At 57.2% G+C, this 12,153-nt stretch overlaps 1 protein-coding gene across 3 annotated transcripts in view; it reads right to left on the bottom strand.

Moving 5' to 3' along the window:
- REXO5 (RNA exonuclease 5) overlaps positions 1-12,153 on the bottom strand; it is a 437,194-nt gene that overhangs the window by 243,370 nt on the left and 181,671 nt on the right. The gene's annotated exons all lie outside the window — the stretch shown is intronic.

The following is a 12,153-nucleotide window of genomic DNA, read 5'->3' as shown; positions in this document are numbered from 1 at the left end:
GCCAGCAAGTGCCAGATTGGCCAAGGGTCCGTGACCTACCTGGGACACCAAGTGGGAAGCGGTCTGGTGGCCCCCCTCCAGCTCAAGATCGCTGCCATCCAGGCCTGGGAACCTCCGGTCACCCAAACAGAGGTCCGAGCCTTCTTAGGGCTCACCGGGTACTACCGGCGTTTTGTAAAAGACTATGGCAGCATTGTGGGGCCCCTCACAGAACTCACATCCAAGAAGAACCCCAAAACAGTCAACTGGACTCCGGAATGTCAGGCGGCTTTTGAGAAATTGAAGTCCGCCATGTGCACCGCCCCCGTGCTCCAGGCCCCCCGACTACAGCCGGGAGTTCATAGTACAGACGGACGCCTCAGACCATGGCGTGGGGGCCGTCCTCTCCCAACTCAACCACGAGGGAGTTGACCAACCAGTGGCCTTCATCAGCCGGCGCCTGCTGGCCCGAGAGCAGCGCTGGAGCACCATCGCCGTGGTGTGGGCCCTCAAGAAGCTCCGGCCCTATCTCTTCGGTACCCACTTCCGGGTGCAAACAGATCACCGACCCCTGCAATGGCTGATGCAGATAAGGGGGGAGAACCCAAAGCTGTTGCGCTGGTCCATCTCCCTGCAGGGGATGGACTTCACTGTGGAGCATCGTCCAGGCCAAGACCATGCCAACGCAGACGGCCTGTCACGCTTCTTCCGCCTCGGCGAGGAGAGTACCCAAGAGGATGGGTGACTCTCCCTGCCTTCAGCTGGGGGGGACGCATGTTGGACAGGCCTCGTGGAAGGCCCGCTCCCCCCTGCATGGCGGGGCCCGGGCCCCTGCTCCTCCTGTGCCCTAGACAAGAACTATCCCTGCAACCCACCGGGACAACCCACGGCCCGTCCCCGACGGAACTCCAGCCCCTGGACACCCCGGTATCGGCTGGCCCGGGCCCCTTCCAGGACCAATGCCCCCGGCCCAGCTGCCATTTTGGACACTGCACGACAAGGCCGCGTGGCCTCGGATCGACCCCAACCCCGGGCCTGGCCAGGCCCCGATATCGAGGCACCACCATCCGCCCAGGAGGTGAAGAGACCACTTGGCAGGTCAATGGGAGAAGGAGTGTCAATGGCTCCCCTCCGCCAGGCATCGATCGCCCCCGGCCTCCCCGGGCGCTGGCTCCACCCCCCTGCTGGGTGTCTGTACTCCCTCATCCCGGACCTCCCGACCTCCCAGTGCGAGGGTCCGGACATCAAAGGGCGCCAGACCTATAACTGGGGCAGCTCCAGAGCAGGAAGGCAGTTGTATCCTGGAGTCGAGAGACACCGAGACGAACTCATCTTCTAGGCCTGCTGGCGCTGCCGCAGCCCTTCTTCTCGTGAACCATCTTCTAGGCCTGCTGGCGCTGCCGCAGCCCTCCTCATCGTGAAACCATCGTCGAAGCCTGCTGGCGCTGCCGCGGCCCTCCTCATCGTGAAACCACCTTCGAAGCCTGCTGGCGCTGCCGCGGCCCTCCTCATCGTGAAACCATCTTCGAAGCCTGCTGGCGCTGCCGCGGCCCTCATCATCGTGAAACCATCCTCGAAGCCTGCTGGCGCTGCCGCGGCCCTCATCATCGTGGACCATCTCCGAGCCTGCTGGCGCTGCCGCGGCCCTCCTCATCGTGAACCCTCTTCGAAGCCTGCTGGCGCTGCCGCGGCCCCTCCTTGCGAACTCTCAAGCTCGAGGATTGTGAGCCCCATCTCCTGTCGCTCCCATACCGGACCGGTACTAAGACTGTCCCGCTACCCCTTTTCCCCAAAGAGACTAGAATTGGCAGGATCCTCGTATCCTGGTCCCACTGTATCGTTTATCCCCTTGCCTCAAGATCTCTATATAAAGTGTGCAGAACTCATCTCTGTGTGGTGTCCATCTGTGGGGGGGAAGTTACTTTTCTGTACGATCACCGGAGAGGGCCCTCACTGGAGGCCTCTACCCCTGTCCTCGGCCGACCCTCCGGGTCTCCGTCTAACAGTTAGGGTGTGTGAGGGTGAGAGGGTTGTGAGGGTGAGGGGGTGAGTGAGGGTGTGTGAGGGTGTGTGAGGGTGAGGGGGGTGAGGGTGGGTGAGGGTGAGTGAGGGGGAGGGTGTGTGAGGGTGAGGGGGTGAGCGTGATGGTGTGTGAGGGTGAGTGTGAGGGGGTGTGGGGGTGAGCGAGTGGGACGGGATGTGAGGGTGATGGGATGTGAGGGTGGGGGTGTGTGAGGGTGAGTGATGGTAGAGGGTTGTGAGGGTGAGGAGTGTGAGTGAGGATGTGTACGGGTGGGTGAGGGGGGTGAGGGGGTGTGAGGGTGAAGGTGTGTGAGGGTGAAGGTGTGTGAGGGTGAGGGAGTGTGAAAGTGTATGAGGGTGAGGAGGTGTGAGGGTGAGGGGGTATGAGGGTGAGGGGGTATGAGGGTGAGGGGGTATGAGGATGAGGGGGTGTGAGGATGAGGGGGTGTGAGGATGAGGGGGGGTGAGGATGAGGGGGGGTGAGGATGAGGGGGGGTGAGGATGAGGGGGGGTGAGGATGAGGGGGGTGAGGAGAGGTGTGACAGTGAGGGGGTGTGAGGGTGAGGGGGTGTGAGGGTGAAGGGGTGTAAGGGTGACGGTGTGAGGGTGAGTGAGGGGGGTGAGTGAGGGTGTGTGAGGGTGAGTGAGGGTGAGTGAGGGTGAGTGAGTGAGGGTGAGTGAGGGTGAGTGAGGGTGAGAGGGTGTGTGAGGGTGAGAGGGTGTGTGAGGGTGAGAGGGTGTGTGAGGGTGAGGGGGTGTGAGGGTGAGGGGGTGTGAGGGTGAGGGGGTGTGAGGGTGGGGGTGTGTGAGGGTGGGTGTGTGTGAGGGTGGGGGTGTGTGAGGGTATGGGTGTGTGAAAGTTGGGGGGTGAGGGTGTGTGAGAGTGAGAGGGTTGTGAGGGTGAGGGGGGTGAGGGTGAGTGAGGGTGGGTGAGGGGGTGAGTGAGGGGGTGAGGATGAGGGTGGGTGGGGGTGTGTGAGGGTGAGGGTGTGTGAGGGTGAGTGATGGTGAGAGGGTTGTGAGGATTGTGAGGGTTGTGAGGGTGGGTGAGGGTGTGAAGGTGAGGGTGAGTGAGGGTGTGTGAGGGTGAGAGGGTGTGTGAGGGTCTGATGTAAATGGTGACAGTGTAGACATCATAAGACATAGAGAAACACAAATGTTAAGATAACAGTGCTCGAAGGGGTTGTGAGAAGGTGGAAATGTGATTAAAGGAGAAAGGATGAAAAGTTAAGTAGGAAAGAGGCCAGAAAGGAGACACAAAGGAGTGGAGTGTGTGGCAGAAGCAGGGAAAAGCAGAAAAGAATGAAGATGGATCCGAGAGGGTGCAAGTAGGGTCACATGCGGGAGAAGGAAGGTGTTGGACCCGGCCTCGTGGCGTGGTCCCACTCCTCCCGCATGGCGGGTCCCGGACTACCTCGACCCCTGTTCCCCGGCCGAGAGCAGCACCATCCACCCTCCACGAGAGCCGCCCCTCCGGGCAGCCACCAGCTCTCCCCCGTTGGAACTCGAGAACCTCTCCTCAACACCCTCGGCGGGTCCGAACCCTATCCCGGACCACCATCTCAGGCCCAGACTCCATCTTGGGCCCTCCACGACCAGGCCTCGAGGCCTCGGCCCGCCCCCAGCCGCAGACCCAGCAAAGCCCCGACATCGAGGCACCACGATCCGACCAGGGGGTAAAGAGACCACTTGACGGATCAATGGGGGAAAGAGTTTCGATGGTCTTCCAACCGTCTCTCGACGCCTGGTTTCGATCGCCCCCAGCCTCCCTGGGTGCTGGCTCCACCCCCCTGCTGGGTATCTGGACACGCACATCCCGGCCCCATCTCTGGAGCCCTGTGGGCTGCCGCGGCCCATCTTCGTGAAACCATCTTTGGAGCCCTGCTGGCACTGTCGCGGCCCACCTTCGTGAAACCATCTCTGGAGCCCTGCCGGTGCTGCCGCGGCCCATACCGAAGAACCCCCCAGCTCGAGGATTGAGAGCTGAGCGCAGGGTATCCCTGTACCAGGCTGGTACCAAGACTGTCCCGCTACCCCCTTCCCTCAGAGACTAAGTTTGAGAGAATCCCAGGATCCAGTTATCCCTGTATCGTTACGATAACCTGCCTAAAAGTACTGATAAAAAGGTTAAGAACCTATCTTTGTGTAGTGTCCATCTGTAGGGGGGTGATTGCTCGTCTGTACGATCCTAGGAGAGGAACCTCGCCAGGAGGCCTCTCACCCTTGCTCGGCCAGCCCTAAGATCCCCTTTCCAACAGAAGGCTCGTTAGGAGAGTGTGATGTAGCTCTCGGCATTGTTGTGGCTGGGGCAGGGGAGCGCATTCCTTTGAGTCTGATGGGGGGGGGGGGCGGCGGGGGAGAGGATCCCTTTGAAGTCTGATGCCGAGGCTTGTGGTGTGCTTTGTGCACGCGCCTGGCTCACATGAACTGTACCCAATTCGCAGCAGTTTGGGTAGACTTTTGAAAGCCTCACAATAATCTCGACACAAACAAGCATTGCTAAAGCAATGCTGTAGGTCGAGACCTAAAAAAGGGAAATCAGCACACTTCCTCTTTACACATCTAGTGGGCACTTAGGAAACAAAGCAGATAGCAGGGCCAGAACATCTCTACTTCTACAGTGTGTGCAAAACCCACCCCAGGTAAGGGAAGGTTTCTTTCACGCATCTCATCCATCAGCATCATGGACGTGAATACTGCTGATGTTAAGAACTCACTTATTAGCTTTTCTTCAAACTCACAAAATATACATTCTCTATAACACAGTCCAAGTGATCACAAAAATGAGTTATGTTGAGAAAACAGAGAGGAATTTTACAAAACTATTCCCAGTGTAAAGCTGTAATTAGTATTGGATGTTATGAGGAAAAAAGGTTAAACAAAATACTTAGCTAACTTTAAAATATACAAGATTATGACGAACTTCCAATAGGAGAGTGTAAGATTTGGACAGTCACATTAAGTAATAAATGTATTTTAATGTGGAAATGTATAAAGTGCATGTTTAGCCATGGGAGGCAGAGGAATATACTTAAATCAACATGTGCATAATAGTGTGTGCTGCGGAAAGAGCAATGCAGAGATAATGCTTGCGAAGTAAGACAGGAACAGGCAGAATCTAGCTCCAAATGTACAAACAGAACAGGGGTCTTGGGGTGGGTGAAGGGACAAGATGCACACAGATAAGGAACAGAAGAACAAGTTACTTACCTTCGGTAACGATATATCTGTAAGAAACATTAGTTAGTGTTAGATTCCTTACCTTAGAATATCCCCAGGCGTCAGTCTGGATCCGGAAACTTTTGCGTAGCAGTACCCCTGCGCGTCGGTAGGCGTCGTCTGCAGGCGTCCCCTGCGGCTCCGCGTCCGTCGTTGGCGTCGTGCGCCGTGATGACGTCGCTGGAGTATATAGACGCCGCCTCCGCGCGCTGACGTCAGTTCTTTGTACACAGCTTTTCCGCGCCAGAAGACGCAGAGCCATGAGAGAACCAACACTGGTGCCATGTAAAACTAGGGCCCCGAAAGGGATGTCCTTAACCCTAGGTATCAGTTCGCAGAACGGGGAGGATGGGTGGGTTCGGTAAGGAATCTAACACTAACTAATGTTTCTTACAGATATATCGTTACCGAAGGTAAGTAACTTATTCATCTGAAAGAAACACGTTAGTGTTAGATTCCTTACCTTAGAATACATACCCCAGCAATACCAACCCCGGTGGTGGGTCTGCGAACCAATACAATACTACACCAGAAAGTCCTGGAGGACAGAACGGCCAAAGAAGCCATCCCTCCGGACTTGACTGTCCAGGCAGTAGTGCCTCGCAAAGGTGTGCAGTGAGGCCCACGTAGCCGCTTGGCAAATGTCCTGCAAGGGGACTCCCCGGCCCAGGGCAGTGGTAGCCGCCGTGGCCCGAGTGGAATGGGCCCTCAGCCCAACAGGAGGCTCCTTCCGAGCCAAAGAGTAGCACGCTTTGATGCAGAGGACGACCCATCGAGAGATGGTTCGTTTACAGACCGCCCGTCCCTTCTTCGCACCCACGTAGCCAACAAACAGTTGGTCATCCACCCGGAACTGGCGTGTGCGATCCATGTAAAATGAAAGCGCACGTTTTGGGTCCAGACGATGGAGCCGCTCTTCATCCTTTGAAGGATGCGGAGGCGGGAAGAAGGAAGGGAGGGTGATGGACTGCCCGATGTGAAAGGCCGAAACAACCTTGGGCAGGAAAGAAGGTCTAGTCCTCAGAACCACCTTATCAGGATGAATGGACAGGAAAGGAGGTTGGACAGAAAGAGCCTGGAGCTCACTCACTCTCCTGGCAGAGGTGATGGCAACCAGGAAAGCCGTCTTTAAAGTCAGGAGACGGAGAGGACAAGAATGAAGGGGCTCAAAGGGAGCACACATTAGAAAGGTCAGAACCAGGTTCAAATCCCACTGAGGCATCACAAACGGAACAGGTGGAAACATGTGAGTGATGCCTTTCAAGAATCGAGTTACAATCGGGGATTTGAACAAAGAAGGTTGATCAGGAAGCCTCAAAAAGGCTGAAAGGGCAGAAAGGTAGCCCTTGATAGTGCCCAGAGCAGAGCCCTGCTGGGCAAGAGAAAGAAGAAACAGAAGAACCTCCGAAAGAGGGGCAGAAAGAGGATCCACAGCCTTTGCTGTGCACCATGCCACAAATCTGTTCCACCGACAGGTGTATACCGACTTAGTGGAGGGACGCCTGGCTGCCAGAATAACATCACAGACTTCAGGAGGCAAGTCAAAAGGCCTCAACTGCCGCCGCTCAATCTCCAAGCATGGAGGTGGAGACTGGACAGGTTCGGGTGGAGGACCGTCCCCTGCTGCTGCGACAGAAGGTCCTCCTGAAGGGGCAGGCGGATCGGGGGACCGACTGACATGCTGAGTAGCTCGGGATACCAATACCTTCGAGCCCAGTCCGGAGCCACAAGGATAACTTGGGCCCGGTCGCGCCTGATCTTCTTCAGCACTCTGGGCAGAAGTGGTATAGGCGGAAAGGCGTATAACAGACCGCAACTCCACTCGCGCCGAAAGGCGTCGCCGTGCGAGTGCCGTCTTGGAAACTCCAACGCGCAGAACTGATGACATTGCGCGTTCTCTTCTGTGGCGAATAGATCTAACCAAGGCTCTCCCCATTGCAGAAAGATGCCTTGCGCCACGTCCGAGTTCAGACGCCATTCGTGATCCATCGAGCACCGACGGCTGAGTTCGTCCGCCCTGGCGTTCAGAGAACCTGCCAGGTGTTGAACCGTCAGAGTCACGCCCTGACGTTCCAGCCATTGCCAGAGGCGCAGAGCCTCCTGGCAAAGGGTCCACGACCCCACTCCGCCCTGTTTGTTGCAGTACCACATGGCGGTGGTGTTGTCGGTGAACACCTGCACTACACTCCCGTTGACAAAGGGGAGGAATGCCTTCAGTGCCAGACGAATCGCCCGCAGCTCCAACAGGTTGATATGGAGCCGGGACTCCGCCGGAGACCAGATGCCTCTGATCTCTGCCTCTCCCAAGTGGCCACCCCAGCCCTGGAGGGACGCGTCCGTCACGACAACGTGCTCCGGTTGGGGAAGGGAGAGGGACTTGCCCCTGACCCAATCGCGGTCCGTAAGCCACCACTGCAGTTGTCTCGCAGTGCCCTCCGAGATCAAGACGTGGTCGGACAAGTTGCCCTGATGCTGGGCCCACTGAAACTTCAGGTCCCACTGCAGAGCCCGCATCCGCCACCGAGCGTGATGCACCAGAAGGATGCAGGAAGCCATCAGTCCCAGCAGCCGCAGCCTCAACCTGACCGAAACCCGGGATAGCGGCTGAAAGATGGGAATCAAAGCCTGAATATCCCGAACCCGCCGTTCCGGAGGATAAACCCGAAACTGCGCCGAGTCCAGAACCGCTCCGATGAAAAGGAGCTTTTGAGAGGGACACAGGTGTGATTTCGGCACATTGATGGAGAACCCCAGGTCGTGCAAGAGGTCTGCCGTCATCTGAAGGTGGTGGACGACTGTCTGGGGCGAGCCCGCCTTCAACAACCAGTCGTCTAGGTAGGGGAAGACTGAAACCCCCAACCTGCGCAGATGGGCTGCGACCACCGCCATCACCTTTGTGAACACCCGTGGGGCGCTGGTAAGGCCGAAGGGAAGCACGATAAACTGAAAATGCTCCTGGCCTACCGTGAACCGCAGGTAACGCCGGTGGGCCGGCAGGACGGGGATGTGAAAATAGGCGTCCTGCAAGTCCAACGCTACCATCCAGTCTTGTGGGTCTAGAGCAGCCAAGACCTGAGCTAACGTCAACATCTTGAACTTCTCCTTCCGGAGGAAGCCGTTGACGTTCCTTAGATCCAAGATAGGACGTAGGCCCCCCTTGTCCTTCTTGGGCACCAGAAAGTAGTGGGAATAACAACCACGCCCTACTTCTGGCCCAGGAACGCGCTCAATGGCCCCCTTGGCCAAGAGGGCCGTAACTTCCTCCTGCAGAAGTGTCAAGTGGTCCCCCGACACACGGTGGTTCTGCGGTGGCATGGCTGGAGGAGAGGTCTCGAAGGGGAGGGAGTAGCCCCTTCGGACGATTTGCAGCACCCACCTGTCCGAAGTGATCGTGCGCCAGTGAGCGTGGTGATGGCGAACCCTGCCACCCACTGGCGTCACATGGGGCCGAAAGCACGGACTAGGAGGATTTTGGGGTAGATGCTGCGGGGGAAGGTGTGGTCTGACCCCGCCGTTGTCCCCGACCGCCACCACGGCGGTTTCCACGGCCGCCACCGCGTTGGAAGGATTGTTGCGGCGCGTGGCTGGCAGCACGTGTGGGGGCGCCCCTTCCTTGGCCACGAAAGGGACGAAACGAACCCGGTTGCTGACGCTGGGTCGAGAGACCCAAGGACTTGGCCGTGACCCTGGAGTCCTTGAAGCGTTCCAGCGCGTGGTCCGCTTTGTCACCGAACAGGTGACAGCCATCAAACGGCATGTCCATCAGGGTATTCTGGACATCAGCCGAAAAATTGGCGGATCTCAGCCAGGCGTGGCGACGAATCGCCACCGTCGTAGACATAGCTCTGCCCAGCGAGTCGGTCGTATCAAGACCACACCGAATTGAATATTTCGCTGCATCTCGGCCCTCAGCCACAGCCTGACCGAGCTTTGCCCGCACCTCCATGGGGCATTCTGGCAGCAGCTCCGCGACCGTATCCCACACAGAGTGGGTGTAGCGGCCCAAGAGGCAGGCGGTGTTGCAAGACCGCAGGCCCAAACTAATGGACGAGAAGACCTTTTTGCCAAACTGGTCATACCTCTTGGATTCCCGGTCGGGCGGGGCCGACGGGAATGCGGACTGGGAGGTCGAGGCCTGGATCACCAGACTCTCAGGAGTGGGGTGGGTAGACAGGTACTTGGGGTCGTCCGGACAAGGACGGTGGCGCCTGGCCACGTTCCGATCAACAGGCGCACCTGAAGCGGGCCTGGACCACGTGCCCAACAGAACGTCAGACAAGGCTTCATTAAACGGCAGCAGTGGCTCCAGTGGGCATGACTGCGGTTTGAAGACCTCGGTGAGGATGTTAGGCCTCACGGCCGCGACGGGGAGCTCAAGGTGTAAGGCCTTGGCAGCCCTCATCAGCACCACAGAATAGGCAGCTCCCTCCACCGATGCCACGGAAGGAGGAGAGATCAAACCAGGGTTAGGAGAGTCGTCCAAACCACTGGCATCCCCCAAGTCACCTGTCCAGTCCGGGTCATACTGGCACTCGCGAGCCAGAGGGTCCTCGGACCCCTCCCAACCTTCACCGTACTCCTCATCCTCTCCGTATTCGGAGTCAATGATGAAGACCGGCTCCTCGGGGTTCATGGGCCCCATCGGCGCCGGGACCGGCGTCGAGCGACGCCCGTCCGGCGCCGCGTCCGGCGTCGGAGAAGGTAAGGGGACGGCGCCGCCCGGAGCCGGCGTCGGAACCCCACCGCCGGCCGGAACCGGCAGCGGAGAACCGGCGCCGCGCGGGGGCGGCGTCGGGGGTAACCCCGATGGCAACGGCGCCGGGGAGGCCGGAAGACCAGCCGGCGCCGATCCCGAAGGCCCCTGCGGCGCCGGGGTCGGAGCCGTCGGCGGGGCCGGAGCACCCGACGGCGCCGAGGCAGGGACACCCGAACCGCTAGGGCCCCCAGACGGTAGCACTGGGCCCGAAGGCGCCGTAGGCCCCGTCGGAGAAGCGAGCGCCCTCATGGCCATGAGGAACGCCTCGATCTCCTCAGGCGTCGCGCCATGCCCAGGGACCGGAGGGTATGAGGCAGGCCGCGCCGGCGACTCTCGCGGAGCCGCGGGGTTGGGGTCACCCGAGCCCCCGGCCGCATCGCGCGAGCGTCGGGGGGAGTCGGGGGTACGATGACGACGCCCCGACTTCTTGTGCTTCTTACCTGACGAGCCTGACGAGTGGTGTCGACTTCTGGAGCGCCCGGCGCGGCTCCGCGACCGCTCCCTCGAACGCTCTCTCGACCTCCGGCCGGAACGGGACCGCTCCCGGTCCCGACGTGGGGCCGACACCCGGAGCTCCAGTAGCTTGCGGGACCGCTCCCGCCTAGCCTTGTTGGTAAGGGCCCGGCAGTCGACGCAGGAGTCCACGTCGTGGTCGGGGCCCAGACACCGGAGGCAGAGGCGGTGATGGTCTGTGACCGACATCGTGCGCTCACAGTCATCGCAATTCTTAAACCCAGGCATCCTATCAGGCACAGTAGAGGAAAAAACAATCGAAAAAACTTGGTCAAAGACCGGAGTACTGCTCTTCAGATCTGCGTCCACTGGCGCGGAAAAAAGAAGAACTGACGTCAGCGCGCGGAGGCGGCGTCTATATACTCCAGCGACGTCATCACGCCGCACGACGCCAACGACGGACGCGGAGCCGCAGGGGACGCCTGCAGACGACGCCTACCGACGCGCAGGGGTACTGCTATGCAAAAGTTTCCGGATCCAGACTGACGCCTGGGGATATTCTAAGGTAAGGAATCTAACACTAACGTGTTTCTTTCAGATGTGTAGGGCAGGTATTGTAAAAAGAGGAAGGATTTTCTTTCTATTCTAAAGGACTGAAACATGAGGGTCAGGTTAAGGTGAGTAGGCAGTTTCTTCCCAATGATGCAGAAACAGCACAAGAATATGCTATGCCTTATTTTCATATTCTGTACCTTATTTACATCAGGTTTGTGCTTGATGTGGTGTCGTTTTTTCAGTGGGGTAGTTTGGTTTGCTAATGTGGGTGGCCTTGTCAACACTAAGTAATTTCAATTTGATGCCTGCTGGGAGGCAGAGCCAGTGAAGATTTCTGAAGATAGTGTTCATGTTGTTGTGCTTAACACTGGTCAAAGATAAAGCAGGCAGCTACATGGAGGACAGCGCTCAAAGATTTGGTAAGGGTGTATTCCAGCAGGCTTGTGAGGGTTAGGAGGAAAAAAGTATCTGAACCTTTGTAAGAGGCTTGCATATAAGACCAGGTTGTACTCCCTGCCCAGTGAACACACTAATATAGTAATTCACCAGCCTTGTGAGTAAGTTCACCTAAGTGCTGCAGTACATATTAAATGCTCAATGTTTTCAGATTTGTAAAAATAAATGTTGGCAACAGGAGTATTTAGGACTAGTTAGATCATGTGTACTTTTCCGGTCTTGGGGTTATTATGAGATAGAGAGTGATGCGTCTGCACAGAAAGTGAGGCATCAATCTAGTTACTCCACATGTACAATAGTTAATTATAATTAATGTGTAGCTAGTGCTCAGCATTACAAAATATTATTGGAGAAAGTGCAGGTTGTTAATAGCATCTAAAGAGCAAAATAATCAAATATTAGTGTTTGTATATTGTTCACCAACTGAACAACACCCTTGAGTGGAGCTCAAGGTTATTATGGTTCTGTACGGTCATGTGATTTGTTTTTGCACTCAGTGGAAGGGAAATGGACAGTTTGTGATCAGACACAATAAGGTAACATTACTAAAACTACCACAGAAATATACTGCACATTTGCAATTGTAAACAAATTGTAGACTCAGTTTCGTCTACACAGATGCTCTATTTACCCAGGAGAGTCCTGGGTAAATGCTTTTCACAAATGTCTAAGAGAACATGGAGTGATTTACAAGTTCACAAATACAGAAGATG

This window comes from Lissotriton vulgaris, chromosome 10 (genome assembly GCF_964263255.1).
Source record: "Lissotriton vulgaris chromosome 10, aLisVul1.2, whole genome shotgun sequence".
Lineage (NCBI taxonomy): Eukaryota > Metazoa > Chordata > Amphibia > Caudata > Salamandridae > Lissotriton > Lissotriton vulgaris.
The sequence above is the reverse complement of the archived record's forward strand: the minus strand, read 5'-3'. Positions and strand labels throughout refer to the sequence as shown.